The sequence below is a fragment of the Rhinoderma darwinii genome, chromosome 2 (assembly GCF_050947455.1).
Source record: "Rhinoderma darwinii isolate aRhiDar2 chromosome 2, aRhiDar2.hap1, whole genome shotgun sequence".
Classification (NCBI taxonomy): domain Eukaryota; kingdom Metazoa; phylum Chordata; class Amphibia; order Anura; family Rhinodermatidae; genus Rhinoderma; species Rhinoderma darwinii.
Genome location: NC_134688.1, coordinates 347,286,509 through 347,305,453, shown reverse-complemented (window position 1 = coordinate 347,305,453; position 18,945 = coordinate 347,286,509). Strand labels below are relative to the sequence as shown.

At 41.9% G+C, this 18,945-nt stretch overlaps 1 protein-coding gene across 2 annotated transcripts in view; it reads left to right on the top strand.

Annotated features, from left to right (window-relative positions):
- Positions 1-18,945, top strand: part of LOC142741305 (transcription factor ETV7-like) — a 111,494-nt gene that overhangs the window by 5,508 nt on the left and 87,041 nt on the right. For both annotated transcript variants that reach the window (XM_075850687.1, XM_075850686.1), the window contains exon 2: positions 13,727-13,844. The gene's annotated coding sequence lies outside the window, so the exon portion shown is untranslated. The remainder of the gene's footprint in view (positions 1-13,726; positions 13,845-18,945) is intronic.

Genomic DNA, 18,945 nt, shown 5'->3' with positions numbered 1-18,945 from the left:
TTGGCACAATTCACACAGAGTTTTTTTTACGCTGATTTTGATGCGGAAACTGCATCAGAATCAGCAGCAAAAATGTCCAAAACCACCTCCCATTGACTTTAATGGGAGACGGAGGTGTTATTTTTCTGTGACAGTTTTTAGCCGCTCGTGGCAAAAAAAAGCGTTATGATCTTCCTTGCCGCGGTTCCACCTCTGACCTCCCACTGAAATCAATGGGGGCAGAGAAAGCGTCTTGCACTGCGTTTTTTGTCAGCAGCACTCAATGGCTGCGGTCGAAAAACACTGTGAAAATCGTGGCAAGAATTTTCAGGCAGGTCAAAATCTGCCTGCAAAAAAAACTCAGTGTGAACAGAGCCTTACAGTTAAGTCCCCCGTCCCCCTCAAGAGCGATTTGTAAAGAATCCCCTCCCCCACACATAACATTTACAGTTTCATCTTCATCAGCTGTTACATGTTGCAGGCAGGAGGGTAGGAGAGCTGTGTGTTACTGCTTCTCTTCAGCCCTTTCTTCTTCTTTCTTCTTCCTCCATCCTCCCTGCTTCTTTGTGATGGGGCCGTGCAGTGCAGCAAACGGCAGGGCCCCATATGTTATTACAACCTGGTCGGAGAGAAGAGCTGTGATTCTCCTGCACAGAGTGTGTGGCCACGGGTAGCTGCATTATACATCAGATGTGACGTCATATAATGCAGCCACCGGACGTCAGATGTTCTGTGCAGGAGAATCACAGGCATTCTCTCCAATGCTCCCCTGCGCTACCCTTAACTCCCCGTGGCCCTAATCATCTACTAGACAACCGGCCCCGGGGGCACACACCTCCCTTCCCCCTGGCTCAGCCCGCTTCTGACTGCCGTGTGACAGTGTCCTTATAGCTAGACAGCTTAAACTTAGACCAGACAAGCACAAAATGTGCCATATTTATCACAGTTATACAACCTGAATGATAATTTTGGCACATCTTGCATAACCTCTTAGGCACTTGTTTGTTCCTCACACCACTTTAGATTTGGCTAATTTTGCACCAGCATTTTAAGCCACGTGCTTTTCTGACAAGTCACAACTCTTTAGCTGCTAAGTATGCCCCTTTTCAGTACTAAAAAATGTCTAGTGAGATGCAAACATCAATATTGCGCCAAACTGCGACTATTTTGCATCCAAATTTTGCTCATTTTTTATCACTTCTAGATCCAAACACAATAGTAAATCTGCCTCAAATAGTTTATCCTTAGATAATAAAAATAAAAAAAAATAAAGATATACACTTATAGCTGTGAAACAGTGTAGCATCTATAGACAAACCAATCAATGATTTATTATACACTGCCTATCAGGTCCGATCCTAGCTTTTCTGCTGCCTGAGGCGAAAATTGAAAAAAAGCACATAACTTTGCAAATAATATACGTTTTAAACACAATTTATACTGTAGTTATCGGCATCATAGCACATATTAGATTAGTTAGGAGATAGGGCATTAATAAACTAGTGATTCAGTCAGATGCTCTGACACCCTCCCTTGTAGAATAATAACTATTGAGGGCTTTAGAGTGGGGATTATACTGCGGGGGGGGGGGGGGGCTGAGCAACTTATTGACTGCTGAGTGCTCTATGGGGAAGGATAATTCTGCGCTCAATTATCCCCCCACAGAGCTCTCTGCAGTCAGTCAGATGCTCAGACCCCCCCCCCCCCGCCCCTTCAGTATAGCAACTACTGACGGCTCTATGGGGGATTTTTTCCCCCCTCAGTGCCCTTTGCTGTCAGCAAGATGCTCAGTAACCCCCCTTGCCCCTAGCGTCGGCCTGGTCACTTTTAAAGAGTGGAAGCAAGAGGCTGAGTCTGAACACAGCAAGCAGCGGTCTGCCGCTCTAGTCTTAACATTGCTCACCTTACAGATCACCACTCTGCTCCACCTCTCTGGCAGTGCATGCTTCGTGCAGTGTCAAAGAGGAGGAGTGTTCTCCAGCAGACGTGCGCACATCTGCTAATTAAGTTACGCTGCACCCCCCTGCGCTCCAGCCCCCTGTGCTCCACCCCTAGCCCAGCCCATCTCAGTCCGTCCCTTCCATGGCTCCTGGCTGACTGAGATTAAAACACAAAATTCGCCCCCCCCCCTTCTAACTAAGTGGCGCTCCCTGAGGCAGCAGGCTCACCTCGCCTATCTATCTATCATCTATCTATCTATCTATCTATCTATCTATCTATCTATCTATCTATCTATCTATCTATCTATCTATCTATCTATCTATCTATCTGTCTGTCTATCTATCTCCCTCTTTATCTATCGATCCCATATCTATCTGGACATGATCATCATTTTTATGTTAATGTATTAGGCTTCGTTCACATCTGCGTCGGGTTCTGTTCATGGGTTCCGTCAGACCTTTCCGTCAGGCGAACCCATGAATGGAAATCAAACGGAAACCATAGCTTTCCGTTTGCATTACCATTGATTTCAATGGTAATGCTTCCATTGCTAATTGTTTCCGTTTGTGTCCGTTCTGTAAGGTTTCTGTTTTTTTGAGCGGAATCAATAGCGCAGTAGAGTACGGAAGAGATAAACGGAATTAGCAACAGAAGCATTACCATTGAAATCAATGGTAATGCAAACGGAAACCTCTGGTTTCCGTTTGGTTTCCATTCATGGTTTCCCCTGACCAAAAGGACTGCAGCACGGTGGCTCAGTGGTTAGCACTATTGCCTTGCCACGCTGGTTTCCGCCCACACCCCAAAAACATACCAATAGGGAATTTAGATTGTGAGCCCCAATGGGGACAGTAAAAAAGAGGACCTCTGTACAGCACTGCGTAATATGTTGGTGCTATATAAGTAACTGAAATAAATAAATAATAAATAAACCCCTTCGCAGATGTGAACGAAGCCTTAACTATTTTCTTATTTCCTTCCTCAGCATATTCAATGTCACTTTCACTTTCTTCTGAACAGTCCTGTATATCAGAGTAAGGGAACCTTTACTTTCATTTTGTGAACTCCGTACATGAATAACACAGCCTTGTATGAACAGGATTTTAATATCTGATCACTGCAGTGAAGATTCATTGTAGACTTAAAACGGACGTCCAAGAAGTTACAGTGATTTTTTTCTTACTACCAAATTTAACATTGGAAGAAAACTTAAGAAACATTTTTTGATAAGTTTCATTTCCTGTATTGTGGATATGTCAATGTTGGGCACCGACCAAACCACATCTGACTATCAGGTATGTTGGTTAGAAGAAATAAATTGAATGCTCCACTGGGGCAGGGATCAAGGCATTGTATTCAATTGGATTGTACGATTTGGTAGCATATAAGATACATAATAATAGGAAATATGACGAATAATAAAAACAATTACATTTATAACAATTTCACTGCAAGTTATGCTCGTTTACCTTAATACAGAATGTCATAACTTATGTACTATGTGAGACTTTCAAGCTATAATCTGCATGTATATCAGAATGATTCATCTAATGTTTTTTTCTGTTGGTTGGTTTATATTAAGTTTATATGATAAATTAAGGCAGTCTTCAATGTGTTTTCTTAGTAAAGATATGTTGCAAATCTCTTTGTATTATAGCTGGCCAAAAACGTAAAGATTAATAATAATAAGAGGGGTTGTACAGTTCCTAAAAATTGATGGCCTATCCTCAGAAAAGGCCATCAATATCTGATGGTTCGGGGTCCGACTACTGGCACCCCCGCCGATCAGCTGTTTTGAAGGGGCCGCAGTGCTCGTACAAGCCCTGCTTCCCCTTCATTCCTTATCTGCTCGTACTGTGAATAGCCGACACGCTTTTAGCAGCGATTCACAGTATTACTTACATTCACTTCAATGGCAGAAGGCTCTAGTACTGTGAACCGCCGCTACATGTGTGTCCACGATTCACAGTACGAGCAGATAAGAAAAAAGGGGAAGCAGCGCTCATACGTGCACTGCGGCCCCTTCAAAACAACTGATCGGCGGGGGTCTCGGGAGTCGGACCATGACCGATCAGCTGCTGAGGATAGACCATCAATTTTTAGGGACCGGACAACCCCTTTAAAGCTATGTCTATGGTACTAGAAACAACTTCTCGGTTGGAACATATATTGTCCATTCTAAAGAATTTTTCTCGGTTGTTAGCAGTAAACTCTCTATTTTCAGCAGGTTGGCAATGTAAACATACAATATTTCTCACAATACGAATGATCTTTCATGGGATTTATGGCAATTCACTCAAGTGACAAACAATGTAAATATCTACTCAACCTGTACTGCAAAATGAGATTCTCTTCATGCCCCACTTGACTTATCAGCCAGACTCCTGTTCATTACAATATATATCCTTTCTAACGTTATTAAGCTACCAAACCACATACCAAGAGCCAACTGCAAGACATTTAACGCCAGCTGCACCCCCACACCCCCAACACACACACACACACACACACACACACACACACCAGCAACACTAATGCCTTTTTTTAAACTCTGTCCTGCAATCCAACATTGGAAATGTCCAATCCTATTTCTGTTAGGTGCACACCATCCAACACAAATATTTTTGGCAGACTACCTTCCAAGATCCAAGGCCTGACTACGACCCCACTCAATTTCTTGTTAGAAATAACCTAAAGTCGCTGGATTCCTAGCATAAAGCTCACACAACCACAGCATCACTTCGAGACTTGTCTTAAATCATAATCACCACATACAAAATTCAAGATATTCTCAAAGGTTTTCAGAATTTTGCAGTATTTCTGGTTTCTTTCCTCTTCCACCTTATTTTTAATCCCTCCTTTAATTATGCCTGTTATCTAATTATTCCTGGTTATCAGAGAAAACAGCTCCACAAATTCACCATTTGGATGCTCTCCCCTGCTCAGGCTTCAAATGGGCCTGCAAAAGCCAAGCCTTTACCCTGATGTGCTGTCTAATGAGTCCATAAGAAAGGTTGCCGCTCCCCTCTCTTAACTAATTACAACCAATTCTATTAACATGGAGCCCAAAGTGGGACTAACAAGGTTCCACTCCATGGTAGGTTTAACAGCAGCTGATGACGCCATACATTTCATGTAAGGCCAACAGACAGGAGGTGGACACACTGGGTTTCTAACATGTTTGGCATAGACTAGACCAGTGAGAGGACTCTATAAGATCATCTATTCTTCACGTCATTTGAGGTCTCCCCTTGATGCAAAACACACCATCTATGTCACAACACCAGCAGATAAAATATTTGCTAAACTGTTGGTTGTCAACATAGGCCATATAACTGTGTGCACATGAGCGGCGAGGGGACAGAATCGGCTTGTGTAAAAGCAACTTAACAGATGAAGATCCAATCAGCCGATAAACGATCGTTTGCTCGTTCATCGGCTGTTTGTTGGCCTGTTTACACAGGGAAATGATCAGGATCGAGTATAAACGTTCATTTGCCCAATCATTAGCCAGTGTAAAAGGGCTTTTACTCAACCTCTTTTACTTGGTTCATGGTCAACTTCTGCAAAGATAAAGAATCCAAATGTACATATTAAATTAAGGCAATCCCACGTAAAGCATATTTAAGCCATTCTCTATTTCTTTTCTTCTTCCAGTATATTACTTTGCCTACTTTTGCTGGCCATTAGCATCACTCTGCTTCCTTCTCAACTTCTATTTTTTGCTACTTCTCTCTTTGGCTTCTTCTTTTACTACTTTCTTTTTTTCTCTGCTAAAGTCTTCTCTCTCACTCAGGTATTTTTTTCTGGTTATATACTTCGGACCAGATAACCTTTCCTATATTCTTCACAGAGTTCCTGTTTTTTTATTTTTTTTATTCCTTTCTAAGCCCTGTTGGTAGTTGCTGGATCACAATATTTGTAATAATATTCTAATAATAGCAATACCAGATTAATCTCAGGAGCCTATATGCACAAAATGTCCTCTGGTAAAGTTTTATTGAGCCAGTGTAATTATAACAGACCATGGACAGCACTCCATCGATATGAGAACTTTTGCCACAGAGCGTTGAGTGGAGTACAAATAAATATTCATCTATTGGCGTTTACACCACTGGGAAACATCACATGTATATAAGTAGTGAGTGAAGAAAATATAATGTAGCTCTTACCCTGTTAACAGATGCTCTATCTTATGGCCACCCTTAGACATAGTGTTGGTGACTGATTGACAGGTGTGTTCTGCACATCAATCAAGGGCGTACGTATTAGTGAGGCAGACCATGCAATTATTATAGGGCGCTGGGGGAGGCTGGTCCCATCTCCTTTGCTACTGGATAGCGAGAACCTGTGCAAGACTCCCCCTCCAGAAGAATCTTATTGTTAGCAAGTAATGGGATGTGGAGGGTAAAACAAACACTAGTCCCTTCTGTCCTTGGTGGTGAATCCTAACACCATAATGGGGGGCTCTTTTTTTATATTTGCTGTGCGAGCCCCTCTCTTCTATGTATGCCACTGACATTGTGAGAGCAGGAGACATTAATTTTGTAATAGACAGTTTTTATTTACTAAAATGCTTTCCACATTCATTTTCTTACTAAAATCAAGAACTTCACCACTTAAATAAAACACTAATTTATGAGTGGACAGGAATGTTCTGCTTTTTTACAGAGTGTTTGAAACATTACTTCGCTTTGAGCAATTACTTTTTGTTAGCAGTGTCCACCAATGATAAGCGGATCATAGAGTGTCCTGCCGTGGCCTCCGAGGACCACCAGCAATTAGCTGTAATCTGTGGGGGGAGTCAAGCAGCATGTGTTCAGCGCCACCACAGGGGAAATTAAGCATTACATGGTGCCCATTGTAGTTAATAGCCTGGCCACTTGCTCCTCGGCTAATCTGCTTGTTTACATGGCCAATAAAATGGTCAGTAGTCGGCAGCACATCTCCCTGTGTAATCGAAATGTATGGGGACAAATGATTGTAGTAATGATCGCTCATCCCCATATATAAGCAATCATTGCTCCTTGTGAAAAGAGCAAACAATCGCCGATCAACGAGCTGTCTTGTCGATCAGAGCTCGTTTTTACAGCCCAAATTGTGCCGTGTAATAGGACACTTTAAGTGGAAGACATTTATTGCAGTCACTCTCCACTCCACTGGTTAATAAACAAGAGTCCTGAAGGGAGGACCCCTCTCAATTAACCCAGAATTGTCTACTAGGGTATTTGATAATAGGTTTTCTAAAGAAGACATCTCCTTTATGGAACACATTTTTAATAACTTAGAAAATGTCAATCTATATCTCTATTCATGTTTCATGTTTGTTGTACAATAAGTTTTATTTGTGGAAATTGGTGAATGCAAACATTTTCCACATTCCATAGCACAACAGGGTTACATTCTTATAAAACAAGGACATTGTACACAAATTGTGAGTTTATATAACATATTCCTTCAATGTTAATACTAAAACTGTACTTTAATTGAAGCATATAATTCTGTCACAACTTTAGTTTTGATGGTGATGGATTATAGAGGACGCAGACAATTATTCTGAACGTTTAAAAATTATGTGTGTTTTTCTTAAATCGCTTCAAGTTTTCATGAGAATATCCGCTATATTTAGAGAAATAAACCGAGACTTGTAATGCTAAAAGTGAAATTGAAAGGACATCTCATTTAAGCGTTAAGGGGAAATATTTCATGATATGGAATGTGTGAACAGAAAGGGTACATAGCGTATGGGTGAATATCTTACATGCCTAATGCATGGATAAGGACCCATTATAGAACTGGACTCTTAGCATGGTGGTAGTTCAGTCAGTGACCTTTAAATCCTTTCTAAAATGGAGACAAGTATACTGAATCTCCTTATGTTATATTCCATTTGCAATTAGACTCTTTGGTGAAATAAGTTTTCAGAGGTTTCAGGGGGTTACTACCTTCTAAAGAAAGCAGAGGCATTGACTCAAAGCAGTGGCTTATGGTGTTTACGTAGTATTTGTAACCATGTATATTTTTATAGTATGATCTTTAAAGATAATTGTACAATCAAAATTTCTAGAATGACTGGGTCTCATATATAAAAACTTAAAGGGACATTCCTATCTCAGACATTTATGGCATATCCACAGGCCCCCTGACCTCCATCCTGCCTTCTCCCTCTATTGCTGGACTTCAGCCACTGAGTTAGATGTATGGCACCAGCAAAGCTTTCTGAGCTACTTGGTTTGCGTAACTCCAGTAGAAGTTAATGGGAGTTACAGAAACAGCATAGCAAGGCGAGCTACGCTGATTCCATAGCTCCAGAGTTCTAGGACAAAGCGTAGCTCCCTGCAACCAAATAACTCGATGGCTAGAGGTGGGACACGCATCTGTCGGACTTTGATGGCATATTCTGTGGATTTGCCAAAATGTTTTAGATGGAAATATCCCTTTAGAGTTGTTCTCCAGGACCATGATATTGATGGCCTATCCTTAGTGTGTGCATTGGTTAGCCCGCTTAAACTCGCTCTATAAATTTGTAATGGTGCGGGTTTAAAGACCAGGACTGCCTACCGTAAATTTACGGAAGTGGTCCTAAAAAGGGGTATTCTCATCTAAAACTGTTTACATAACTCCTATATAAATGAATGGAGGATGCCACACATGCATGAAGACCTCTCCATCTATTCTCCGCCTGGATATGGCAACTGGTGGGTTGGGGGTCGAGTGATCCACATTCTAGAGAGGAGTGCAGGTGCCAGAACTGGGACTCATATCTATCAGACATTTATGGTATTTCCAGAATGAATTAATAATTAAACACTAAACCTAGAAATTAAATGGTAACTAAACGTTCAACAAACTTCATAGTGATAAATAGTGTCAAAAGTTTTGATTGGTCTGGGTCCGAGCACTGTGACCCCCACCAATCGCTAAAATGAAGCAGCTGAAGCACTCGTGTGAGCTCTGAGCCGCTTTGTTTCTGTTTGGGTTTTTACGGAAAGCCGATGTAGCGGTGTACGGGCTCATAGACTTTCTATTGAGCCAGTACTTGGATACATTGATTTCTGGAAAAAGCCGACCAGAAACTAAGCAGCTCCGCGCTCACACGAGCGCTTCTGCCGCTTCATTTTAGCAAATGGACCCCCACCAATCAAAACTTTTGACATGTTATAGTGAGTGACATGTCAAAAGTTTGTTGAACGTTTAGTTACCCTTTAATGGTGAAAGTAAACCGGAGATTAACTTTGTCACATACTGTGCCAGTCTGCATTATTTTCTGCATATTTTCAAAACAGTCTTGTAGAAATCCTGCAGAGAACACAGGGGTTAATTTCCTACTGATCTGCTCCATTTTGTATGTTTAGTGTTCCTTTACCAAGTTAAAAATGTAAGGAGTTTTTTAATATGACCATAGCAACCAACAGATCACGCCTTTCACTTTCAGTCCTGGTCTGGAAAAATTAGAATTAGAATATGAGTACTCTAGGCTAGTGATTATGAACCTCACCTATAAGGGAGCTGGGCGGCTGCCTAATTAGCGGATATCAAGACTAAGGGCGGATTTACACGAACGTGTAATACGTCCATGCAACGCGCGTGTTTTTCACGTGCGTCGCACGGACCTATGCTAGTCTATGGGGCAGTGCAGACTGTCAGTGATTTTTGCGCAGCGTGAGTCCACTGCGTAAAACTCACGACAGGTCCTATATTTCTTTGTTTTTCGCGCATCACGCACCCATTGAAGTCAATGGGTGAGTGAAAATCACGCGCACCACACGGAAGCACTTCCGTGGGACGCGCGTGATTCGCGCAACAGCAGTCAAAAGTATGTTTGCAAACAGAAAAGCACCACGTGCTTTTCTGTGTACAAACATCCAAACAGAGTGTCATAATGATGGCGGCTGCGCGAAAATCACGCAGCCGCACATCCTATGTGATGACTCACGGAGCTGTTAAGTGCCTTTTGCGCTCGCAAAATGCCGCGTTTTTTGCGTGCGCAAAAACGCACACGCTCGTGTAAATCCGCCCTTAAACTGACAGTGAGTGCCCCTAAATCCTAACTGAGTCCGCAGCACATGTCCTGTCAGCCCCCCTAGCTACCTACCAACAATTGAATTCTCATTTTGGGAACATTCTAAAGTCCCGCCATCCGCACAGAAATGTCCACAAATCCTCCCAGAAACACTCCTTATGGGACATACAGTTTCTGCATAAACCTTACCCTATTCCACAATTTTGCAATCCTGTGAAAAACAAGATAGTTGGGAGGTATGGTGTAAGTACCTCCTAGAGAAAAGTCATCTACCCCTTTGAAGTATATGTTATACAAGTTGAAACCCTAGACTCTAGGCAACACTGACACTTTTGTTTTGAACAATCACTGATATTTCACTATAATATGGAAACTGGTAAAGCTGGTACTATCATAGCACTATTTATATATTTGGGTACATTTGTACTGACACTAATGTGGCTGTAGTATTATATGGATTGGGATGCTTTTTGCTATATTTGTCTTGGGTACCAAAAGAGTTTGACCTCCTGGTCCTTGCATCATGTATAAAAACCGATGAAGAAAATAGGGCAGCGTGACCATAGAAAACCAATTGAATTCCAGCTTTCTTTTTTTAGGAGAAAAAGAAAAAATTCTATAGGCATTATTAACACTTTTGTCTTCATCTGTTCTTATAATACTTACCTACTCTCCTGGCAAGTCTCCTACATTGGGTATGTTCCCCACAATGACTATGTTAGGGGAAGCACTATGCTAGCACTGTTTATAAGGGGTACTCTGCTGACAATATTGCTTATTATGCTAATTCTGTTAGCATAAAATCAATGCGGCAAAACAAAAATTACGTGTTTTTATTGGGCAAAAGTATTAAAACCTAAAAAAATATACATTATCGGTATCACTGTATTCATACCGACCTTTAGAATAAAATAAATAGTTGTTTTTTGTTTTTTTTTGCTGCATGGTATAAAAACTGGGGGAACAAACTTGAAACACAATTGCAGAAATTAAATTTTTGTTTTTTTTTGCATTTTCCCCAAAATCAATAAATAATACGTACAGTGGAGGAAATAAGTATTTGATCCCTTGCTGATTTTGTAAGTTTGCCCACTGTCAAAGACATGAACAGTCTAGAATTTTTAGGATAGGTTAATTTTACCAGTGAGAGATAGATTATATAAAAAAAAAATCCAAAAAAAATCACATTGTCAAAATTATATATATTTATTTGCATTGTGCACAGAGAAATAAGTATTTGATCCCTTTGGCAAACAAGACTTAATACTTGGTGGCAAAACCCTTGTTGGCACGCACAGCAGTCAGACATTTTTAGTAGTTGATGATGAGGTTTGCACACATGTTAGATGGAATTTTGGCCCACTCCTCTTTGCAGATCATCTGTAAATCATTACGATTTCGAGGCTGTCGCTTGGCAACTCGGATCTTCAGCTCCCTCCATAAGTTTTCGATGGGATTAAGGTCTGGAGACTGGCTAGGCCACTCCATGACCTTAATGTGCTTCTTTTTGAGCCACTCCTTTGTTGCCTTGGCTGTATGTTTTGGGTAATTGTCGTGCTGGAAGACCCAGCCACGAGCCATTTTTAATGTCCTGGTGGAGGGAAGGAGGTTGTCACTCAGGATTTGACAGTACATGGCTCCATCCATTCTCCCATTGATGCGGTGAAGTAGCCCTGTGCCCTTAGCAGAGAAACACCCCCAAAACATAATGTTTCCACCTCCATGCTTGACAGTGGGTACGGTGTTCTTTGGGTCATAGGCAGAATTTCTCTTCCTCCAAAAATGGCGAGTTGAGTTAATGCCAAAGAGCTCAATTTTAGTCTCATCTGACCACAGCACCTTCTCCCAATCACTCTCAGAATCATCCAGATGTTCATTTGCAAACTTCAGACGGGCCTGTACATGTGCCTTCTTGAGCAGGGGGACCTTGCGGGCACTGCAGGATTTTAATCCATTACGGCGTAATGTGTTACCAATGGTTTTCTTGGTGACTGTGGTCCCAGCTGCCTTGAGATCATTAACAAGTTCCCCCCGTATAGTTTTCTGCTGAGCTCTCACCTTCCTCAGGATCAAGGATACCCCATGAGGTGAGATTTTGCATGGAGACCCATATCGATGTCGATTGACAGTCATTTTGTATGTCTTCCATTTTCTTACTATTGCACCAACAGTTGTCTCCTTCTCACCCAGCGTCTTACTTATGGTTTTGTAGCCCATTCCAGCCTTGTGCAGGTCTATGATCTTGTCCCTGACATCCTTAGAAAGCTCTTTGGTCTTGCCCATGTTGTAGATGTTAGAGTCAGACTGATTAATGGAGTCTGTGGACAGGAGTCTTTTATACAGGTGACCATTTAAGACAGCTGTCTTTAATGCAGGCACCAAGTTGATTTGGAGCGTGTAACTGGTCTGGAGGAGGCTGAACTCTTAATGGTTGGTAGGGGATCAAATACTTATTTCTCTGTGCACAATGCAAATAAATATATATCATTTTGACTATGTGATTTTCTTATTTTTTTTTAATATAATCTATCTCTCACTGGTAAAATTAACCTAGCCTAAAAATTCTAGACTGTTCATGACTTTGACAGTGGGCAAACTTACAAAATCAGCAAGGGATCAAATACTTATTTCCTCCACTGTATGTATTATATGTGAAAAATAAAACTTGTTCTGCAAAAAGTAAGTCCTCATACAGCTCGATCAGCGGAAAAATTAAAAAAGTTATTCCTTTTGAAATGTGACAATGGAAAAACAATATGAAAAAATTATAGCAATTTTGTGATCTACTTTATTACCTTATTTTCGCTATCAGATAATAGAGCAGGTCAAACTTCCACCAAGGGGAGGAGAGAAGACTGATGTAAAAAAAAGATTCATAGGTTGAAAATTGGTGCGCAAAGAGTTGTGTGTGATCAAACAGGATCTTAGATAAGACACAAAATTGGTACGGTCAGAGAATAGAACTGTATAGAATTGGTAGATGCAAGGCAAATTTAATAAACAAGCTACGCAAGTGCCAAATTCACTAGACTACCCGTGAATGAGTTAGTACGACCTTTAGAACTGAAAAAACAGATTTGACTTTCGCCTCTTTGTTTAACCTTGTATATACTCTCTAAGAGAAACGTTCTTTGTAACGGCTCTCACACTCCGCCTAAAAAATGAGGATCTTGAACAGGGGACCGCCTGTATTAACTCAGAATTTTCTAATAGGGTGTATGAAAATGGGTTTTCTAAACTGGACAGCCCTTTAAACTACAGGCCAAATATGAAAATTCAGCTCTTGGTTACAAATATGCTCTGTTCATACCATGTTAGAGCACTATGTTCAGTGTACCTGTTTAAACATTGCTGCTAAATGTAGCGCCGCATATTTCGCCCATTTAATGTAATGGGTGAAATCCGCTGCAAATCCACAGCACAATCCATGGCAAAATCTGCACATAATACGTGCAGATTTTGCTGCAGAATCGTTGTAGATTCACTGCGGATTGCTGTGAATTTTTCCCCTGCATGTGGACTCAGCCTAAGGGGGCCGACTGTGACTTTATCGCCCAAGGGCTCACGTAAACCTAGAGCTAGCCCTAATACTAGTACTTAGTATGTTGTCTGTTATTTTTATGGTCACTGTCATTTTCACAGATTTTGCATAAATCGATAGTACAAGCGAAGATAAGAAACTTGGTAAAATATCTTATTACAGAAAAAGTCCTTCTTGCAATGTATGTTATGTATGCAATGTATGTATGTATGTATGTTAATATTTATGTCTTATTATTGCAGGAGAAGATAAAAACAATCATTCCACAAACCATTACATTGTCTCCTCAGCTCAACCAGGATCCACATGACTATTGTTCCTTTCCTGAAGAGGTGATATGCCAAGTTCCTGGAAGTCTAAGTAAGTTTAAGGCTGGGTTCACACAACCTATTTTCAGACGTAAACGAGGCGTATTATGCCTCGTTTTACGCCTGAAAATAGGGCTGCAATACGTTTGCAAACATCTGCCCATTCATTTGAATGGGTTTGCCGACGTATTGTGCAGACAACCTGTAATTTACGCGTCGTCGTTTGACAGCTGTCAAACGACGACGCGTAAATTGACTGCCTTGGCAAAGAAGTGCAGGGCACTTCTTTGCAACGTAATTTGAGCCGTTCTTCATTGAAGTCAATGAAGAGCAGCTCAAGATTTACGAGCGTCACAGATGCCTCGCATAATACGAGGAGGAGCTTTTACGGCTGAAACGAGGCAGCTGTTTTCTCCTGTCATTTCAGCCGTAAAAGCCTCTCATCGTGTGCACATACCCTAACAGTATGTAACTTAAAAAGTGGAATGAGATACAAAGAGCCGTGGATCATACGATAGATTATAATAACGGTGTATATAGTGGTGGCATGGGTTTTCGTTGTAGCGACTTCTTAGCTACAGTACGTAACCAAGATTTTTGGTTAACTTTGCTAATAGGATTCAGTGAATATTGTTTCTCCACACAAAAATCCACAATAGGATTTAATTGTGGATTTATTTTTCCCCATTGAATTCAATTGGGAAAATCCACAACAAATCCGTGCTCATTCCGCTTCTGATATTAACATGCTGCAGATTTTAAAATCCGCACCAATTCAATTTCCGACAGAATAATAGCCCAGCATGTAGATGATACTTGTTAAAATTTCATCCACATGGCTGGTACTGTAATCTGTTATCTATTGCAGATTTTCCATGCACCAAACCGCACAGAAAATCTGCAGCATTTCCACTACATGTGAATTCAGAGTCATTGTCTTTTATCAGTAAGTTATGTATTCTCAAAGTAAAGGCCCTTTTACACTGGGCAAATATCGGGCAGACAAGCGTTTATAGCTCAAACACTCGTTCATCTACTGATCGTATAGTTTTAAAAACTGAAATATTATCATTTTAAACAGGGAGACGCGCTGCCGACATGATAATAATGTATGAGGATGAGCGATCGTAGTAACGAGCGCTCATCCCCATATGTAGCATCTTACGACAGGAGCAAACAAGCGCCGATCAACGAGCTGTCTCGTTGATCGGCGCTCGTTGCACCTGCCAATATTGGCCGGTGTAATAGGGCCTTAAGACCAAAATGTGACTGTTGTCTGAACATTGGTGTTAACTTTACTTGTCAATACTGATAAACACACCAATGCCTTTCTATATAGTTTTATTGATCGTGCCCTGCGAAAGTATTCACCCTTTTGGTGTTTTTTTGGTTTTGTTTCATTACAACCTTGAATTAAAAGGGATTTCTGGGGGGTTTTTAACATTTGGCTTACACAACATGCCTACCACTGTGCAAAATATTTTTTACTGTGACACAATAATTAAGACAAAAAATAGAGAACTTTTAAGTGCATAAGTATTCATCCAATGAAAGTCAACACTTAGTGGAGCCACATTTTGCTGCAAATACAGATGCAAGTCACTTGGATTATGTCTCTATTAGCTTAGCACGTCTAGACACCGGGACTTTTGCCCATTCTTCTAGGCAAAATTTCACCAACTACTTCAGCCACACATTCACAATAGGATTGAGGTCTGGGCTTTCACTAGGCCATTCTAAGGCTCTATTCACGCGACAGGGTCCGAGTGTCGGGTGATAAAAACGGCCGTTTTGGTCCGTTTTTCTCAGCCGTTTTTCATCCGTTTTGTTTTTGTTCCAGGCCGTGTTTCTGTTTTTAACAGCAGATTTTGACCCGTTTTGCATCCACTTTTTTCCCTGTCTGTTTTAAAAACGAATGAATTTCATGTGTAAATTTTTTGCCACACAATTCCCTCTGTAGATAATACCACACACTGCCCTCTGTCGGTAATGCCCCCTGCCCCTGTAGGTAATGCCACACAGCCCCTTGTAGGTAATGCCACACAGCCCCCTGTAGGTAATGCCACACAGCCCCTCTAGGTAGTGCCACACAGCCCCCTGTAGGTAATGCCACACAGCCCCCTGTAGGTAATGCCGCACAGTCCCCTGTAGGTAATGCCCCACAGTCCTCTGCAGGTAATGCCACACAGCCCCCTGGTAGGTAATGCCACACAGCCCCCTGTAGGTAATGCCACACAGCCCTCTGCAGGTAATGCCACACAGCCCCCTGGTAGGTAATGCCACACAGCCCCCTGGCTGGTAATGGCACCCCCTACCTTTCTGTAGATAGAGCCACCGTTCCAGGAGAAGTCCATGACTTCAATGTCCATATATGGACAGTAAAGTCAGGGACTTCTCCTGTAGCAGAAACGCCGGCCACAGCGCCGGGAATCTCGCTTCATAAGTCCCTGACGTCACTGTGTCCATATATGGACAGTAAAGTCAGGGACATCTCCTGGAGCGGAAACACCGGCCAAAGCGCCGGGGATTCCGCTTCAGAAGTCCCTGACGTCACTGTGTCCATATATGGACAGTGAAGTCAGGGACTTCTCCTGGAGTGGAAACACTGGCCACAGCGCCGGGGATCCCGCTTCAGAGGTCCCTGACGTCACTGTGTCCATATATGAACAGAAGTCAGGGACTTCTCCTGTAGTGGAAACACCTGCCACAGCGCCGGGGATTCCGCTTCAGAAGTCCCTAACGTCACTGTGTCCATATATGGACGGTGAAGTCAGGGAGTTCTCCTGGAGCGGAAACAACGGCCACAGCGGCGGGGATTCCGTTTCAGATGTCCCTGATGTCACTGTGTCCATATATGGACAGTGAAGTCAGGGACTTCTCCTGGAGCGGAAACACTGGCCACAGCTCCGGGGATTCCACTTCAGAAGTCCCTGACATCACTATGTCCATATATGGACAGTGAAGTCAGGGACTTCTCCTGGAGCGTTGCCGAAGCTGTGGCCGTGGGATTGGGGATTCCGCTCCTACAGGGAGCAAAAAAATACCCTCCTCCTCCTCACATGTGCTTCGCACTGTGAGGAGGAGGAGGAGGAGAGAGCGAGCGACGTAAGACACGGCCGTCACTCGGAACACATTCCAGTGATGGCCGTGTATTATCCGGCCCCATAGACTTTCCCAGCCCGTCAAAAAATCGGTCGTGTGAATAGCCCCATTTGGGGTCTAATGTTCCTACTGTAGGAGTGTGACAGACGTTTTTTCAACGGCCGACACACGGCCGGGAAACACTGTCGTGTGAATGGGGCCTAAGACATTTAAATGTTTACCCTTAAACCACTCCAGTGTACTTTATCAGTATGTTTATGGTCCTTGTCCTACTGGAAGGTGAACCTCGTCCCAATCTCAAATCTCTGGCAGACAAACAGGTTTTCCCTAAGAATTTACCTGTATTTACTGCCATCCATCTTTACTTCAATCCTGACCAGTTTTCCAGTCCCAGCCAATGAACAGCATCCCCACAGCTTGATGCGGCCATCACCATGTTCTTGTGGTAATGGGAAGTGTTGGTTTGTGCCACACATATCACAATAATGGACAATGATTGACAAAAAGTTACTATGATCGCTCTCCCCCTTGAATTTCCATCATATTGGCAGTGCATCTCCATGTTTACAAGTTGTGCTGCTGACAACGATAATATTTTGTGCTGCAGAAACGATTCAATTAGCCGATGTATTTGTCATGGTTTTTGCTTCATTATTTTTTTTGCATGTGTTTTTTGGGCAAAAATACTAAACATATTTTCCTGTAATTTTAATCAAAGAACACCAAAACTACCTTAAACAGTAACTAAACTTTTAGACTTGTCAGAAGTTTTGATCGGTGGGGGTCTGAGCACTATGACTCACAGATTGCTAAAACGAAGTGGCAGAAACACTCGGGTAAGTGCTGTGCCAATTCGTCTCTGATTGTCTTTTCTCGGCTTTCCTCGGAGTGGTGTACAGGCTCAATAGAAAGTCTATGAGTTTGTGCAATACTCGCTCAGCTTTCCGAGGAAAGCCGATTAAAAACAAAGCGGCAGAGCACCCACCTGAGTGCTTCTGTCACTTAATTTTAGCGATCGTGGGGGTCTTAGTGTTTGGACACCCACCGATCAAAATTTCTATGGTATTTTTGGCGTTCTTTGATTAAAATTACAAGAAAATTTGTTTATAATTTTTCCCCCAAAAAAACACATGTTAATGCAAAATAAAGCAAAAACCTAGGCAAAAACATCACTGACATTATTGTTATCTAGTATACTCGGTTGATGAAGGAAGTTGAGGCATAAGGGTATGTTCATACGCTGCAGATTTGATGTGTATCCGCCCAGCGGCGTAGCTAAAGGCTCAGGGTGTGGGACCCATAATGCAATGTCTATAGTTCAGAAAGGGTACCTGAGGCAATGTAGACAGTAGCGGTGGAGTCAGGCTAAGATGAAGTTCCGACAGTAGACACACACCCTGCGGGGTGCGACACAATAGAGACTCCAACTCTTGAAGGCACCATAGCACAGGACACAGGGTACAGGCAGCAGGAACGGGTAACACTGGGAACTGGAAAACACTAGGAGACCATTTTCAAGGACAAACTTAACCCCTTCCCTCCGCAGCCATTTTTCGGATTTTCACTTTTGTTTTTTCCTCCCGACCTTCCAAAAGCCATAACTGTTTTATTTTTTCATCAATATTGCCGTATAAGGGCTTCTTTTTTGCAGGACGAGTTGTAGATTTTCACAGCATCATTTTTTTTACCATATAATGTAGTGGGAAATGAGAAAAAAAATATTTGTGGGGTGGAATAGGAAAAATATAGCGGTTCCTCAACCTTTTGGGTGGTTTTATTTTTACGGCGTTTTCCGTACGGAAAAAATGGCATGTTAACTTTATTCTGCGGGTCAATACAATTACAGTGATACCAAATATATATAGTTTTCTTTATGTTTTACTACTTTTACAAGGAAAAAACTGATTGTTAAAAATAAAATTTTAGTTTTCTCGCCACATTCTGAGAGCCATAACGTTTTTTATTTTTCTGTCGATTTACCCGTGTGAGGGCTTATTTTTTGCGGGGCGAGCTGCAGTTTAGGTACGTGAGAATTTTTAATCACTTTTTAT